Here is a 17,494-nt window from a genome sequence, read left to right as displayed (position 1 = left end):
TTCCCTTTTTGTTCGTCATTTTGGTTAATTACTGGAAGATGGCAGTTCCGGCCAAAAAGCTCTTTTCTTTTTTCTTTCCTTCTTCTTCTTTTTCTCCTTCTCCTTCTTCTTCTTTTGGCCCCAAAGAGCACTTGTCAGTGAGAGAAAGAGAAAAGTCAGCCTCCCAGTGAAGCCTGGTCATAACACATCCCCTTTTGCCAATTACTCCATCTGGTCAGGGTTCTGGGCACAGGTGCACACGTGACTGGCATGTTTTTGAAACTGTCCAGGCTGAGAGTCAAACTGTAGTTGACCATGTGGGATCCAGCTCCCTCCTCATAGTGCTTAACTCCTGCATTCTGGGACAGGCCCTAGAAGACCATCTTTTTACTGTAACAACATGTGATGGATAAAGAAAGGTCTCTCTCTGGGGACTCTTTTATAAGGGCATTTATCCTGCTCATGAGGTCAGAATATTCCTGAAGACCTCACTTCCTAATACCAGCACATTGGTTGTTAGAATTACAACATATGAAATTTGAAGGATTAAAAACAGTTAAACTATAGCAGTTTATCCAGGTTTATTCCAGACCATTCAATGAACTGAGTCTCTTAAACCTCAGGTTTATGAAGGTATTTAGCATAACTCTAATTTTATATATATATACATATATACATATATATATGATTATAACATTGAAATCACTCTTTCACATCTATGTAGATGGTCTGAAGTTTTACTGAAATCTACTTAACATTTTACAACAAATGAGATGTCTCATGTGATGATAAAAGAGAATAAGAATGTCTAAGATGTAATTTTGGGGGATTGCTTTGTTAAAAAAAAAGATCTCATGTAGTCAAGATAGTTGTTTGAAAAAAAGATTTATCCACATAAAATAAATGTGGCTGTATATGATCCATTACCATCACTAACAAATAGCTCCAAGAGTAGACAGGAACAAAATTATTATTTCAAAACATTTTCTCTTTTCTGAAAATCTAGTTGCTATTACAAGGTCCTAAAATCATTGATTACTGCCAAAAAGGAGTGATTTGTTTCTTTCCCACTACTTTATTCTAAAAGAACCTATTTAAAAGTTTCAAAATTAAGATTAACAAACATGATAGAAGTTGTAGTTTTACATTACTAATTCATTTCCTCCAGATGTTACTCAATGTAAACTTAGACTTTTTAACACCAACTAGAAAAAGTAAGTACTTTCTAACATCCCATGTCAGGGGCTTGGGGTTTTTAGAAAGTATTTATGGATTTCTTATTCACCAGATAAAAAGGAGCAAGTGACTGTCCTAAATCCAGAAAGCTAAAATCACCCAGAAAATATCCAGGAGAAGAGGAGATAAACTAGTCTATTTGTGGATGCACAATTGGGGTAAGAAGAAGGTGAAGCTGATCATCCGAGGAGTGCAAAAATGCAGGCAGGATATTCTAGTAACTTTGCTCACTGGACTTCTTGCCATTCAAACCAAATATTTAGTCCCCAAAATCTGCCCAAAAAGGAAGGAAAAATTTCAAATGGAAAATGGAAGCTATATCCTTTTATCCTTGATAGACACTGAAGCATGTCAAAGGAAATAATATAAAATGCAAAACACCAAGTCTTATGTGAGCACTGACCTATTGAAACTATGCATAGAATAAATTTAGTTTGATTTCCCTGAACTGTTCCTTAGGAAGCTGTACGTTTTTGTGTTTTTAAATTACTCATAAGGTTACTAAAGTTATCATTTTACAGCACTGCAACCAAGTTAACATGGCATTTGTTTTTTCTCAAACAAAGTATTAAGAGAAATAAATAACCTGAGGTTTAGGAGGATTATTTTAAAAGGATTGAAATCCGTCTGGTAAAATTAATGACACAAAATATCATAAATCTGCGTTATTTGGAGCAGGGTAAAGGTGGAGGGTATTTTCTCTGGTAAAGTGATAAGGAAGAAGTTTATTATGAAATTTTCCTTCAATGTCTACAGATCAGGCTTTCCATCATTTCAAGCCACAAATCCTCTGATTAGTCAGTGAGTTTCACACAGAAATTGAGAGTGTAATATACGTCATCCAAAGTTGTTTAATGAAGCAAAATCTAGGGGAAAATAAAATCGAGGAAACTTCTTCACAATTTAAAATGCAGGGACTGAACTTCACTATGGCGGACCATATTTGGCAGAAACCCAGATTCATTATTGCACATTGACCTACATCACCCAGGCTGCTTCTGTATGCTACAGGGCTCAGAACCCGCACAGGCCTCTGATAACTCAATAAAGGTGTCTGCTGAAACACAGCAGCAGCTAAGTAGGAAATAGAATACTTAGGATGTTGTAATGAGGCCCACGAAAAAAATCCGTTAAATATTAAATAGAATAGAAAACAGAATCATTAGAGAAGGATGAATGGGAGAAAACCACAAGTAAATGTCGATAAGCACATGTGTGTAAGCGTTCGTGTACATCTTCATGGCTAATAAATGTTCTCACTCTTTTTTAAAGCATCTCGATCATTCATTTTCCTATATTTGAAAGACCCATAAAGAAAATTTCATAAGTAAGCTAGTGTGTAAATATGATAGCTAGATGCATATATATTTTTCTTCATATAGTTACTTTATCAGATTCAAAAGTAAGGAGAGTCCTCTGGGCTATTGAAAGTACTATAGTTCAAAATTCTACTCCCTTGAATTTTTTTACTGGTTTTCTTAAATTTACTTGATAGTAACAGTTTCAGAGGACAATGAAGAACAAAGTCTCAGCGAACTGGTTGAAACTCAACCTTAATGTTAGAGGCAGGATTTATTAGGAAAAATAAATTTTGTCTATAGAAAGCATGCTAAATAGTCTTTGTGTGTGTCTCTTAGTACCAAATGGCATGCAGAGCAACTATGCAAAAATATCCAGTTTTCAGTATTCAAATGAGAACCTGTAGTGTTATTATTAGCACTAGAATTTTTGGTATGTTTCATCTGAAAACTGAGGTTTTACCTTTCAAACTTAAAGAAATGTGCCAGGACCATGTTTTGCTATTCTTTTGCTACATGGTAGTTAACCTTTACTTTGAAGATAATGGAAGATGTTTTGATCCAACTAGATTCATATGATTCATATAGAAATATCTATATATATCCAAGGGCATAAATTTATATTGAATTTGAGTAATCAAAACAGTGAAGTTGAAGACCAGAGTTGTCTGCTTTTGACTAAAAATATAAAATAAGTAATATAAGCAAAGATTAAAGTAATGTTTGTTTTGGGTTTGGGTTGTTTTTTTTTAAAATCACAGTAGACTGTTCACGGTTTTATTTGCTTACTCGTCTTAGGATATGGCAGGCCAACTGTGGGTAATGTCATACGATAATTCTCTAGGTACATACATATAGGATAAAATTGATTTCTTATCCTGGTTTTGGTGCACATCCTTTCTTGTTCCAAGTTCAAATCTTGTAGCAGTTACAGGGTTCTAAGAGCAAGAGTTTTGTTTTGCTTTTTTTCCCCTGACATAGTCGTGTGAGTCAGCATACAGGAACCCTTCTATTCAGGGCCTCCATTCTGGGATGACAACAAAGGTACAATAATATCATTCCTGTGCTCAATAGGCAATTTTCCAGAAGTGACTTCATAACAATTTGTGAAACACATTTTTTTTTTTTTTGCAGGGAGGGGAGGTTTTTGCTGTAGGGTGCATGCACTTGCCAGAAAGACAGAGAGAGACAGAGAGACAGAAAGCAAAAAATCACCCCACCCCACCCCCGAGTGTTGGCCACGCCGTAATCCCTTCTCTTACATTCTTCTCTCGGGATCGGGCATGCACGCACACGTGCCCGGCATGTGTTTAAGCCATCGGGTCCGGGACTTGAACCACGGTCAACTACATGGGAGTCCAGCAACATAGCCACTACACTAACTGCTGGTCCCAATGAAACACATTTATTGAGCACCTATTGTATATCAAAAACTGTTCCGCTGGGCGCATGTGCGTGCGTGCCCAAGATCCCGAGAGGAGAATGGAGGAGACGGGATTGTGGCGTGACCATCCCCTCTGGGGAGTGATTTCTCGCTGTCTCTATGTCTCTCTCTGTCTATCTGGCGAGCACACACGCCCTATAGCGAAAACCTCTCCAAAAAAAAAAAAAAAAAAACTATAAGTGCCTCTTATAATGTGGTCCCAATGAAACACATTTATTGAGCACCTATTGTATATCAAAAACTGTTCCGCTGGGCGCATGTGCGTGCGTGCCCAAGATCCCGAGAGGAGAATGGAGGAGACGGGATTGTGGCGTGACCATCCCCTCTGGGGAGTGATTTCTCGCTGTCTCTATGTCTCTCTCTGTCTATCTGGCGAGCACACACGCCCTATAGCGAAAACCTCTCCAAAAAAAAACTGTTCCGTACTCTGATAATACTTAGCAAACAAATAGGACACTGTCCTGTTCAGATAGAGGTACACAAGAAACAAAGTGAAGAAATGAGGTTGAAAGTCATAGATGCTAAGCGAGCGTAGAGAAAGGTGTGGGAGAAGAATAGGGAGGACTGGGGAGTCAGCTTAAACAGGATGGTTAGAAGTCTCACTGCAAAAGTGACGTTTGAACAATGACTTGAGGAGACAATTCCTGCCGTGAGATTTCTACCAGGAAGGTAGCAAGTCTCTTCCTTCCAGGGCTGCACACTCCTAGCATCTCCATCATGACACGGGTTGAGTGTAGTGTTGAGTTGGCCTCTTTTCCCTATGACAGCATCATCCCCGGAATAAGGTACGTCTCCATCTGTGGCTTATTCTCAAGTTCTGGAATACAGGGAGAAAAGAGTGAAACCAGAGTCATTTTATGAGGCCTTGACAGAAAACACAGGGCTGTTCATTACTGAAAACTCTCCCCAGGGATTAATCATGATTAAATAGCCCCAGTTTACTAATATGATCAAGCTTCACCACCGATTACACAGCAGACACTTGGCATTCCATTTTAGTAGAGCTTCACAAATATCTCTAGCAAAGCTAACAAACTATGTAGGCCCAGATTCTTTCCTCCCTGGAGACCCAATATATTTCTCCAACTTGCTGAGTTCACATTGCTTTCAAAAGGAGCTTTGCACTAACAAGGAAAACATGGAGGGCTTACTGTGTAACCTATGGTTTTTACAGCCATACTACTAAAAAAGAAGAAAGAAAATACTTGAAACATTTTCATATTGACAGGAATTGGCTGTTTTGACAAGGAAAAGTTGCAAAATAGGATTCTTTTTAGATAAATGAACAGAATGAAAGTACTAAATTAAAATTGCAACATTGATTTCCTTTTTAGCTCAGCTGTGCCTTATATAAAAGGGTCAGAGGTAGGATTTATTATGGGTGATGAGTCTCTGTCGCCCACTAAGAGACCACTGTATAAAATAAAGTTGTCCATTTCAGACACCCTTTGTCTTCAAGGAAAGCTGTCTAGGTGGCCCACGGGTGGCAGAGGCGCTGAAAGAAAATGGAAATTGATAATCGGTCCTGTTAGGCTGATTCTCTGCATGTTCAATTCATATCCTTTTGAAAAGAAGAGATTAAGATGAAACCTCATTGAGGAATACACATTTTGAAGAAAATAAAAACAAAGGTTTTGCAAGGCTATTTTAGTTGGTGTCAAATGTGAGAACAAGGCGACACAAATTTATATGAAGAAAGGGCATTAACAAAATCCCCAGACAAAGACGGAGCTAATAGCAAATATATGCAGCCGTCTTTGTGGGTGCTCACAGGAGAAGAGGTACAACTTGATTTACAAAGGGCCTGGATAATTATTTGTTCCTTGGAGCCAACCCTGCCTCTCCCTCTGCAGAGGGCAGGCACTGACCATCTGCGTGTCTTCATTTTCCTTTTGTATGGATGAGAATTAGCCACATTTCTGCGTCTGGTAAGCTTTGCATGAAGAGATGTTTGAAGCACTGGCTTTGCTTTGTTTTAAATCTTTAAACTGCTCCCTCGGCTTCAGCCAGAGGATTACTGCACATCTAACCACAAATAAATTGAAATATCAGCTGAAGAGTGTGCATGTTGCTCACTGATGGAATAATGGACGGCAGGTGGTAGAGGGTTTTGTTTCCAGAAAAGCACAGGAGGCTAGGAGTGACAAGAGTGATTTTGTGAGAGGGCTGAAACTGTCAAGATGAAGTCATGGGGGTCAGTAGTTCCTGAGCTGACCTTTTTAAACAAACCCCGAGAAGACCTTTTACTGGATTCTCACAGCAGTAGCGCATTCATGCCAGAAAGGCTGCCCCTCCCTCCAGATAGTGAGAGTCTTCACAAAAAGCATATTTTCTATGATAGGGCCCATGTTCACTCACAGGGCAGCCTGACACTCCTCTCCTGTCAGCCTGTGACACACGATCCTAACTGCTCACCTGCTCCACCACACACACCGGCATCTGAGCTATCCCATAACACCCTTCTGCAGCCTTTGATATCATCTTCCTGTCACATCATGGAAATCAAGGGACTCGACTGCAAAGTGGGACACTCGGCGTGCTAATTTCCATGTCACTGCCTTGAACAGTCTCTTCTAGCACCAAGCACTGTTACCTGGCTGCTGGGGACTGAAAGGTTGAGATGCATTGTAAATGGCATGAAAATTCACCTCTTAATGTTCATAAGCCAGTGTGGTTGTATGCTCTAGCGTGGCACTTTCTTTTCAAATATTGTTCTGCTTGAGCTCTGATTCGAGAAAGCACAATAAATTACATACCTACTATGCTTCATAATGAGTGCTTTTTGTTCAAGATTGCGGGTACCTGAAGACAAGAACCTTTTATCTTTAAATCCTGTGAAAACAATCAGGATTTCTGCCCATCCTCACTAAGTAACATTATATTATATATCCTCTTTCATTCAACCATTCTTTAAAAACATGATGATAGGCAAGTTAGTCTCATGCACACAGGAGGCGTCCATTATGGAAGCAGTGCTCCTTGCTCAGGAAATCGTGCAGGTAATGGATCACAGCACTCCGAAGGTGTGCTCCCAAACATAAACGCTTCTTTTCTGTTTGCAGCTGGTACAGTTATTTTCTCATTGTACACAGTCCTCCTCGGAGGACCTGGTCTAAATAACCAAAGTGTAATGAAAACATTAATAGCAAACAAACAAGCTTTTTAAAAATTTGAAAGCAAATGAAAGTGATTGTAGAACTTAGTTTTTTTTTTTTTTTTCGTTCTGTTCCATGTATTCCTCTAATCTTCAGAGTAGATAGTAAGAAGGAAATTTCATGAACAATCACTTAGGTAAGAGTCAGTTTTTGAATCTAGCAGAAAAATAATGTAAACCTCTCAAGCCTTAGTCTCCTGATCACCTGATTCCAGACCCTTTAGTGGCTCCTGCTCTTCCCAGGCCCTTAAACAGAAAAGCAGCTCATGTTGTTTGACCTCTCCGAGCCCTCCTTGTGCAGAGGCCAGAAGCAGGGAAGCTACTTTATCATCACGTATTGCCGTCTACACTCTTGTATTTAAATGGTTCTGAATGTTGGGAAACCAATGTTTCTGGCTTAAAATAAGAGTGTTAAAAAAAATAATAAGTAAATGGAAAGAGCATCTGGAGAGAAGGCTGAGAACTGGGGGAGTGTAGACGAGAGAATCAAGGTGTTTTAAAAAGACCTTGGGATGACCAAAAGGGGGTGCTACCATGAACTGGGAGGAGGTGCTCCTAGGATTTAGCAAGCTCTGTTTATACTAACCAAAAAGAAAAAGGAAAAAGAAAGAATAAGACAAAAGTGACATTTAAAAAGACCGATAATTAGAGAAAATTCTAATAAAAGCTCCAAAAAGAAGGAAACAAAAATAAATATGTTCTGTAAAAATGAGCATAGACCGATAACCTCAGAAACAGGAGAGAATTAAAGAATAATAAAATCTTACGTATAATTCTTTGGCAATAAAGGAGTGATAAAAAGCAGTAATAAAAGTAGTAATTTCTAATCAAATAAAAACTACCCCATTTTTTTTCCCCTAGAAGGTGCATACACTCTCCAGATAGACAGAGAGGGAAAAGAGAAAGTGCCCTCCCATGGGGAATGCTCACCACAGCCCCTTCTCTCTCTCTCCCTGCTCTCAGGATGTTGGGTGCACACACACACATGTCTGGCACATTTCTCAACCTGCCAAGTCAGGGACTCCATGGTCAGCAGTGTGGAATCCAGGTGCCTTAACCACCAGGCCACAGAACTCACCTCACCTTTTTAAAACTATGTAACCAAGGGGCTAGCAGGTGGTATGGCAGTTAGGGCCCTGGTCTCCCACATGGCTGACCACTGTTGGGAGTGGGTGGCTTGGTGGTTTGGACCTGGTGGCTTTCTTTCTCACTTTCCCTCTCCCTCTGTCTCTCTCTGGTGACTATAGCAAGTTTAAAATAATTATAATAAATAAAAATTAATAAAAATTAATAAATCAAATCAATATTTTTAAAAACTATGCAACCAATGGAATTGAATTACAAAGATGTCAGGCACAGGTTGGTTTTTTTTTTTTTATAGCTAATGTTTTCTAAGAGTTTTTTTGTTATTTTAATAATTCTAAGAAGATACAGAAAGCAGAACCAGCAGATGGTGTAATGGTTATGTCGCTGGACTCCTATGTAGTCGACTGTGGTTCAAGGCCTGGACCCAGTGATTTAAAGCATGTGCTGGGCACATGTGCGTGTGTGTCCAAAATCCCAAGAGGAGAATGGAAGAGAAGGGATTGCAGTGTGGCTATCCCCCCAGGAGGTGATGTCTCACTTCTGTCTGTCTGTCTGTCTTTCCATCAAGCACACACACCCTATAGCAAAAATCTCTGTAAAAAACAGAAAGTACAGGAACCTCTCCAATAAATTTATGCTCATAGATTAATACCAAAACTTGATAATGTTGACCATAATTATAGACTATTATCTTTAAAAATACAAAAATTCTAAACAAATTATTAAAAATTGTATCTTAGAGGACCAGCCCAATAGCCTACTGATTAAATAGAGCTGAATCTCACAAGCCAACCATGGATCAAATTCTGGCTCCAACAGCTTAAAAAACAGAGCCAGAAGATGGTGTGATACTTAAGGTGCTGGCTTCGACTTGGCCAATTGCAGTTTGAGTCCCAGACCAGGAGACTTGAAGTTCCCCAGGGGGATGCCTTCTCACTTTCTCTCTATCTTCTCTGTGTCTCTGGCAAGTGCACATGCCGTATAGCAAAATTCTCTTAAAAAAAAAAAAAAAGAAAAAGAAAAGCAAATGAACACATTGGGCACATGTATGTGGGTGCCTAAGATCCTGAAAGGATGAAGAAATGAAAGAGAGTGGATTACAGCACGGCCATACACCATTGGGGGTGCTGCATCCTCCTCTCTCTTTCTCTTTTTAGCTCTCTGACTCTCTAGTGAGAACACACATCCTCTGGCAATTAAAAAAAAAAAATCATCTCTAACTTTATTATGAGACTAAAAAGTTCTATGTGATATCCATACATGGATTAACTTTCTCTCCTAATCATCTCTAAATTAACTTTATAGAATGTGAATAAACCCCAGCATATAGATTAAGTCAGTATATGAGAAAGGTGATATTATAGAAGAGTGCTTGACCCAGCTTCCTCTAAGTGTCCTTTGCAATTATACAGAAATAATAGAGCTTTATTTTAGCTTGTGATTCCGAAGCGATTTTTAGGTGAAGATTGTTCAGGAAAAAAGTCCTTGTTCATCCATACATTGATACATACTTGAAAGCAGCACACAAATGAGTGACCCTTGACGATGGTAAGTGTTTACTTTGGAAACCATATAGTGTTAGCACATTTGACCTATCATTGTGTTTGCCCCTTCCCCATGGGGTTCTTGTTCAAGTGTCTTTTAGATAGATACCAAAAAATAGTAACCCAAATCAGTCATTCAACTGCACTATAAAACATTGCAGAAAAGAGAGTGTGTACAAAAAGTTTGTGAGAAAAGCTACCAGCTTCTACGATAGACACTTTTTTTTTTTTTAATCATTTTATACCAGGTTTATGTATCTGGGCCTGCTAGTCTTGTGTCTCTATAAGACTCACCACAGCCACCGTTTAGAAGGTATTCAGGGTACAGTCACCTTGAATTCCTCACTGGATACTGACCCACCTGGAGAGACTGATGTCTTAAAAATTATACGTGCTCAGTAAACATTGTTTTAATTTAATAGACTCATTCAGACAGAAAGAAGACTGTCCAGGCTTTCAGATCACTTCAGTTGACAGCACCTGCAGTGTCTCCATAGCTACTTTTTCTGGATTTTAACATTGTAGGAGGCAGGAAGACAGATATGTTAGTAAGCCACTCATGTTTTCCTTCATTTACCTTTTTCTTAGATCTTGTGCATTTGCTCAATTTCCTTTTATATGGATTTGTCTTTTGCTTCTAGAGGAAGATGGAATTTAAACTGCCATTTGTTTCTCTTCATTTATATGTGTATTTACATATGTATGTGTATTATATATATGTATATATATAGTAGGCCTTAGTGAAATATATAGATTCATGTATATATGTGCTTGGTGAACTGAGTTTTACCTTTATAGGTCTTCAAAGCTTATAAAGTCTCAGCCTTGTGTATCTCTCACCAGTGGTTGTTTACAGATCCTGCAATTCTCTGCTGATACCTAATTTTTCTAGTGTTAGTATATTTGCTGCTGCTGCTGCCTCTATTCTACACAAAGTATTCGCTTCATCTTTTTATTAATTGGTTTCACTATTATAGTGATACTATTATAGTGAAGTTTCTCCTATCCTCACTGAGTTCTCCATTTAAAAGACACTTGTAAAAGAAATCACCAGCCAATAAAAAAAAATCTTTTCTTTTTTTTTAAGTTTATTCATTTTTCTCCATGAGAAAAAGAGAGAGAGACAAACAGCACTCACAACAGGGTTGGGACATCATAGTCCACTCCAGCCCTCAGCCAGCCCAAGATCAGGGACAAGCATGTGCCTGGAGTATTCAGGGAGGTCTTTGGACTTGAACTGGGAACTTTTCCATGTGGGACTGCCTCACAGAGTGTCGTGCTTTTCCACTGAGGCACTGCACTCTTTCAATCTACAAATACAGAAATTGGCTATAATGTAGGTGGTACTTAGCTCTGTAGTTCTTCTCAACTTTGTTCATTCAGCCTGCAATTACAGATGATACCACCAAAGATCGTTCTGAAGTTGTGATACAGGGCCATTCGGAAAACTGCAGTTGTTTAGGTAGATTGATTATTGAACTATTATTCTGTATCTCTTTGTATACATATGTTCTTATGTGTGTGTATGTCTAAATGTATATCTTCTTTAAGAAATACAAGTAAAAAAGAGCTCCCTCTAATAAAAGTTAGCATTGTAGTTTTAATTCTTGGAAAGTTTGCATAATAGTTTCATTCTTGGAAGATATTAATTTGTCAGCACTCCATATATAACTAAAATTTAAGAGTTTCATATTCTCAGAAATAAAAATCTATATCCTCAAATATATGCAGTGCTTTACTGGAGTGAATGAACATTTCTCACTTATTATGTATTTAACCATATTTTAGAAGTAAGCCTGAGGCCTACTTAACATATTTCTATCTGTTTAGTTATTATATATGCATTCTCCAACAGCATAAATTTTCTTGGTAGCTACCATTCTAAAGTGATTTAAGGCTCATATTTTTTTAAAAATGGGATAATTTAGCCATAATGATAATTTTAATTTATCCCTGTGTACTTTTTTACATTTCCTGTTAGTGTGCCTTTTAAGATAATATTAATTTTAAGAATATTTTTCTGTTTATAAAAGTAATATGTGCTCTCTGCAGAAAATTCAGAAAACATATACATATAAAAAAAATTCTAGGGTGTAGCAGGTGGCGTGGTGGTTGGGGCACTGAACATTCCCATATGGCCGACTATGGTTCAAGTCCTGAATCTGACAGCTTGCTTTCTCACTTCCTCTCTCTTTCTCTCTGGTCACATAAAAATAAATGAATTAATAAATAAAATTTAATAAATAATTTTTTTAAAAAAATTCTAACTCATTACCTAAAGATCTCAGTTTGTGTGTGCATGTAAACATATAAACAATCATTTCTTAAACTTCATACTGCATATACTGCTCTAATCCTGATTTTTCTTTCATTTGAAAGTCTCATATGGAGAAGAGGGGGCAACAAGTAACATGGAGGTTAAGGTGCTGGATCCCACATGGCCAGCTCCATGGTTTGAGTCTTGTACCCAGCAGCTTGAAATTCATGCCAGACACATGTGCGTATGGGTCCAAAATCCCAATAGAAAAATAGAAGAGATGCTATCGTGGTATGGCCATCCCCGCCCCACAGTTTCTCTCTCACGAGTATATGTGCCCTATAGCAAATAATGATGATAATAATAATTTTAAAAATCCAATATTGAAGTTGTTTATGTACTCCTTATAATTCTCCTAAATATTGATAATCTTTTGTATTTTAAAAAGAGACTTTTGCTATAAAGTGCATGCACTCACAAGAGCTACAGAGCGAGAAAGTGAGAAATCACCCCCCCGCCCGGGACAATGGCTACACTGCTACACTGCAATTCCCTTTTCTCCTCCATTCTCCTCTCAGAATTTTGGGCATGAACACACATGCACCCAGTGTGAGTTTCAAGCTGGCAGGTCTGGGACTCAAACTGCACTCAACCATGTGGGAGTTCCGCAACGTGACCATTTCGCCACCTGCTAGCCCTGATTCTCCTTTTTAATGACCATCTAGGATTGTGAAGAATGAGTACTGTTTAACCAATTTGCTATTTTGGAACTGTAAACAATTAAATGAAAATTCATTTTGATGACAAACCGAAGAACTCATTAGGGTCATTATTGGCCCTCACAGGCTTTTCTCTTAAAGCCCCATTGCTACAAGACCATATGAAAAGAGTCAGAGCGAGAAAGGACTCCAACTTGAGCATGTGTGTTGACATGAAGCACTGATGAAGGCAAGTAGGCAGTAAGTCTCCCTGGGTTGTCGTATATGTAATAGAAGTCAGATCATTGTACAGCCATTAATGGCTGCTTGGCCATAACTCAAAGACATCCTATTTGTACTAGGGCCCTTTTTTTTAATAGTGAATAGGTTGCATTTAAATGATAAACTTGGAAAGGAGAGGTAAAGGGATTACTGAGTGTGAGAGATGAACAAAGAAAAGCAGTGAAGCCTATGTGATCAGAAGGGTAAGTCTCACAGTTCCTCTGACATAAGAGATGGATTGCAATGGCTCTGGAGTGGGGGACGGTTTACTTGGGAATTTAGCAGTAATTTGCATTTAAGGAATCCATTAGTGTGTTCACATATGCATTTCATCACTGAATGACTAACAAGAATACATGGCATTTGTTTTTGATTTTATTGATTCTAATAAAATATGACATTATCTTTTTAAATCACTGTTATTCAGGGAAAAACTTTCCTCCGCACTGTTGGCTGACCATTAAATGACATAACGATGCTGTATTTCTTTCTTTCTTTTTTTTTTTTTTTCTTTTTAACATTGTCCTGTATGTCTTTCTCTCTGTGGTTCATTTTGCCCTAGAAACAGAATCTCTAAGGGGCACTGCTAGAATTAACCCCTCCATGCTGATCAGCAGAAATTTATCTTAGCTGTAACTAAGTCTGTCATCCGTTCTGGGATGTAGCTCATACACAGGCATTTATGCAGAAATAGAAGAGGGAAAGCATGCTCTTAAAAATGGTCAGGATATCAGTATTGTATTTGAAGGAACACATGTTACTTATGATATGTTCTTCTGGAACTGACTCTCGAAGATACAAGTGCATACTGAACATATGCTGTCATTTTAAAACAACAGCTTTGGGATCACATGCCTCTAGAAAAGATATTTAGGGGGAAATGGAGTCAAGAGACAATACGCCAATCTCAGGAACTATTGAATCTGGACTGAATGCAACTCAGTAATATCCAATGATTTCCCCTCTCACCTGCTCTTTCTTTGAGATACTCACTGTTTTCTGGAAGAAACTGGAAATAGAACCGTGTTTATTTCCCACCTTTCTGGATAATAATATCTTTGAAGTTTTATATTTCTAAAACTTGGACTTTTATCTACAAATAGGATTTTAGGAATGATGATTTATTTGCACATACTCCTGTTCTAGGAATAATGAAATCTCATTATTATGGCTACTAAAATTGCTGAAAAACAAACTTCGAGCTGAGTGAGTAACTATTTGGGGAACATAATATATTTTACCAACTCGAGGGCATGTATTTTTTTTCATACTTTGATTTCTCTGAATCGGTATGTCTTAAAATGGATGACATCTTCAAATGATCAGACTTTGAAAAAGGTTTAGTAATATTTTAAACCACTTTGCTTATATTGTCCTCCTTAGTCTATGTTCTTAGTTAAGAACAATGTATCCTAGCATCTTAAATGTGACAAAATATAGTGCTGTGCTTTAAATTCTTAAAAAAGTAAAACAGTTTTCTATTTTGAAAGTACTAGTAAATGATACTCAAATACATCATTGTAGATCCTCTTCTAAACTCCCTGAGAGAGAAAGAGAGAGAAACACATTCTCTTAGAAGAGTCTTTCACAAAAGGAAATTCAAAACCTCATCCAGATACTATTCAGAAACCTGCTTTCTCAAATTTTACTAATGGGGCATTTGGCCTGCTGGATTAGTGAATTCCACAGATAATCCACCAAAACTCAATTTATTCATTAAAATGAATAAATTCTTCCACCTCTACTAAATGCCTTCCCTAAGTTTGAGGGGTAACCAGATTGTTCAATTTGTTACCTATCCTTACCCTTCCTTTCTGATAGTCAATAATGAAAAAAGGAAAAGAATACCACAGTCAGATAGAAGCAGCAAAATAGGGACCAGCAGTTGACGTAATGACTATGTTGCTGGACTCCCATGTAGTCGACCACAGTGCGAGTCCTGGACCTGGTGGCTTAAACTCAACGTCGGGTGCGTGTGCGTGCGTGCCCAAGATCCCGAGAGGAGAATGGAGGAGAAGGGATTGCAGGTTGGCCATCTCCCGGGGGGGTTGTTTCTTGCTTTCTGTCTCTCTCTTTCTGGTGAGCCCACGCGCCCTATAGCAAAAACCTCTTAAAAAAAAAAAAAAAAAGCAGCAGCAAAATAGAAACCCAGATCATTCAAAAACTGAATAACCACCCCTGGGTAACAGGGAGCCTACTGCATTGTAAATCTTTTCTATAGAATTCACAATATTGGGTTAGCATACAGATGTCTTACATGTATTTATACACATGCACTGTATGTACATGTATGTACATGCATGTGTATGCACACACAGTAAACTCACACATGTGTAACTACATTGCTATGTGAATTTAAAAGGTTTTGGTCACATTGTAAAACCATTCTTAAGAAGGCAAGAATCAACATATTAAGACTTCTTTCTGGGTGAATAGAGACAAGGGGGAAAGTTATTGAGGTTTGCACACTTATTTTTTAAAAATTCTTTAAAAATACTCACTGACCTACATTTATTGAAAGAAAACAGTCAGCCACAATTGTAATTGTTACCCTGTCAGGTATTTATTAATAGACAGGCTGCTGTCATCTTTGTTTAAATGCTCTAAGTTGACAGAATTTCATTTACATTAATGGGTAGAAAGTCCTTTTCTTACTTGTCCAACAAACTGGAGACAAAGTGCCTGCCAATGTTTTAATTTCTTTTTCATGTTCTGGTTAGAGAGTGAGAAGAATGCTTTCACTCCACAGTGTCATGAATATGATAATCTATGGAAATCACGGAAAAGCAGGTACTTAAGTTAAGCATATACTGTACTACGGGAATCCCTGATGAATTCAAGTCTCTGCTGTTTAGAGAAGATGTTGTTGCCGGTGAAGTGACAGACTGCCAGATGTTCCTGAAGTAGCACAGTAATGGGCTCAGATCCTAGCACCTTTCCCAGCCCCCGCAGCTGACAGCACTTCTTCAGGCTACAGGATGGTCTTGCCTTCACTCTTCACACACTAGTGTTTACATTTACTCCTTGACTATCAAATCTTCATTTTCTTAATTTCACTTCCTTAAACAAGGGGAGCATAAAATTATGTAACCGTCTGAGTAATCCTGGCTTTATAGAGTGTATACAGTCTAAATGTGAAATAAACAAGTAAAACAAGCTTAATCTGTTGACTATCCTTATAAATACTGGAAAAAAGCGGTTCTCTGGAGGGATAGGGAATGTTTACTGCAGCATAATATTAAACACACAGCAAAAATATTCCAATGCAAATATTTAAAATAAATACTTCGAGGTATTTTCATTGTGTATTTAAGTAATTCACAAAGGTAATCGTAGAAAGAAAACTATAATAAATTGCTAGAATTTCTGTAACAATGATGTTGGCGAAAAGATCCATTAAGTGCTTACTATGCATCAAACTCTGGCTTCTTTTTATATAATTTACATAATTACATAAACCTTTCCATGACTTTATTAGATGTTATTCTCAACTTATAAATGAGGAAACTGAGATCATATGGAAGTTAAACAAGATTTGACCAAGTCGAAAGCCTACTAAAATAATGGAAGCAGAATAGAAGCCAAGCTAAGTTGAAAAACTACACTATTTACAGGTCTGAAGGGACTTCAGAAAGTATGTGGGAAAATGGAATTAAAGTGTGAGTTTATTTGGGTGCAAAGTAATTTAGAAATCTATGCATAATTCTTTCAACGAAAATAATAAACATCCTGTTTTGATAGCTAGGGCCTTCTAGAAGGGATGGGGATACAAAATAAAGAAGATAAATGAACAATGTATCATTAAAAGGGAGGTGTGGAGAGTGTGACTTGGAGGGCCTACTTTAGGTTGGCTGGAATGTAGTGAGTAAAGAGGAAGGTGCTAAAAAATCAAACTAAAGATGTAAGCAGGGTCCAGACAACCCTGCCATCATACTGATGCTTCTAGATTTTGTTTCTAAATACAGTGAGATTTCTAGATTTTAAGCAGCAGAATAATGTGTTATAATTTCTATTTAAGACAATTGTTCAGGCTACTATGTAGAGAATACATTATAATGTATAATGTCAAATGAAGTAGCCAGGTCAGTTAGGAGAATATTGCAATATTTCTAGAGCTGTATCAATGGAGATTGTATGAAGTGGAAAGACTTTGAATGTATGTTGAGGGTGGAGCCCGGAAGAGTTACTGGAGGGTTGGATCTAGAAGATCTAGATCTAGTTTCTTTAAGGAACCCAGAATAATCCTTGGCTTTTTACTCTAGCAAATGTGTCAGCAGTTGTTCCATTAATTCACATGGGAAAGATTGGAGGAGGAACATATTGGAAATGAGAAATAACATGGGATCTGTTTAAGACATATTAGATTTGAGATCCCTTTTCAACACTTAATTAAAAATGTTAATGAAGTTCCTGGATATATGAGTCTGGAATTCAGTATTGAGGACAGACCCCAGCTATAAATTTGAGAGCCATAAGCATAAATGCTATATAAAGTCATTGACTAAATTAAATCACT

The 17,494-nt window shown here is 37.8% G+C and overlaps 1 protein-coding gene across 1 annotated transcript in view; it reads left to right on the top strand.

Annotated features, from left to right (window-relative positions):
* Nucleotides 1-17,494, top strand: part of DPYD (dihydropyrimidine dehydrogenase) — a 994,283-nt gene that overhangs the window by 937,860 nt on the left and 38,929 nt on the right. The window lies entirely within an intron of this gene.

This window comes from Tupaia chinensis, unplaced genomic scaffold, assembly GCF_000334495.1.
Source record: "Tupaia chinensis unplaced genomic scaffold, TupChi_1.0 Scaffold146687_1, whole genome shotgun sequence".
NCBI lineage: Eukaryota > Metazoa > Chordata > Mammalia > Scandentia > Tupaiidae > Tupaia > Tupaia belangeri.
This window is presented reverse-complemented; position numbering and strand designations above follow the sequence as displayed.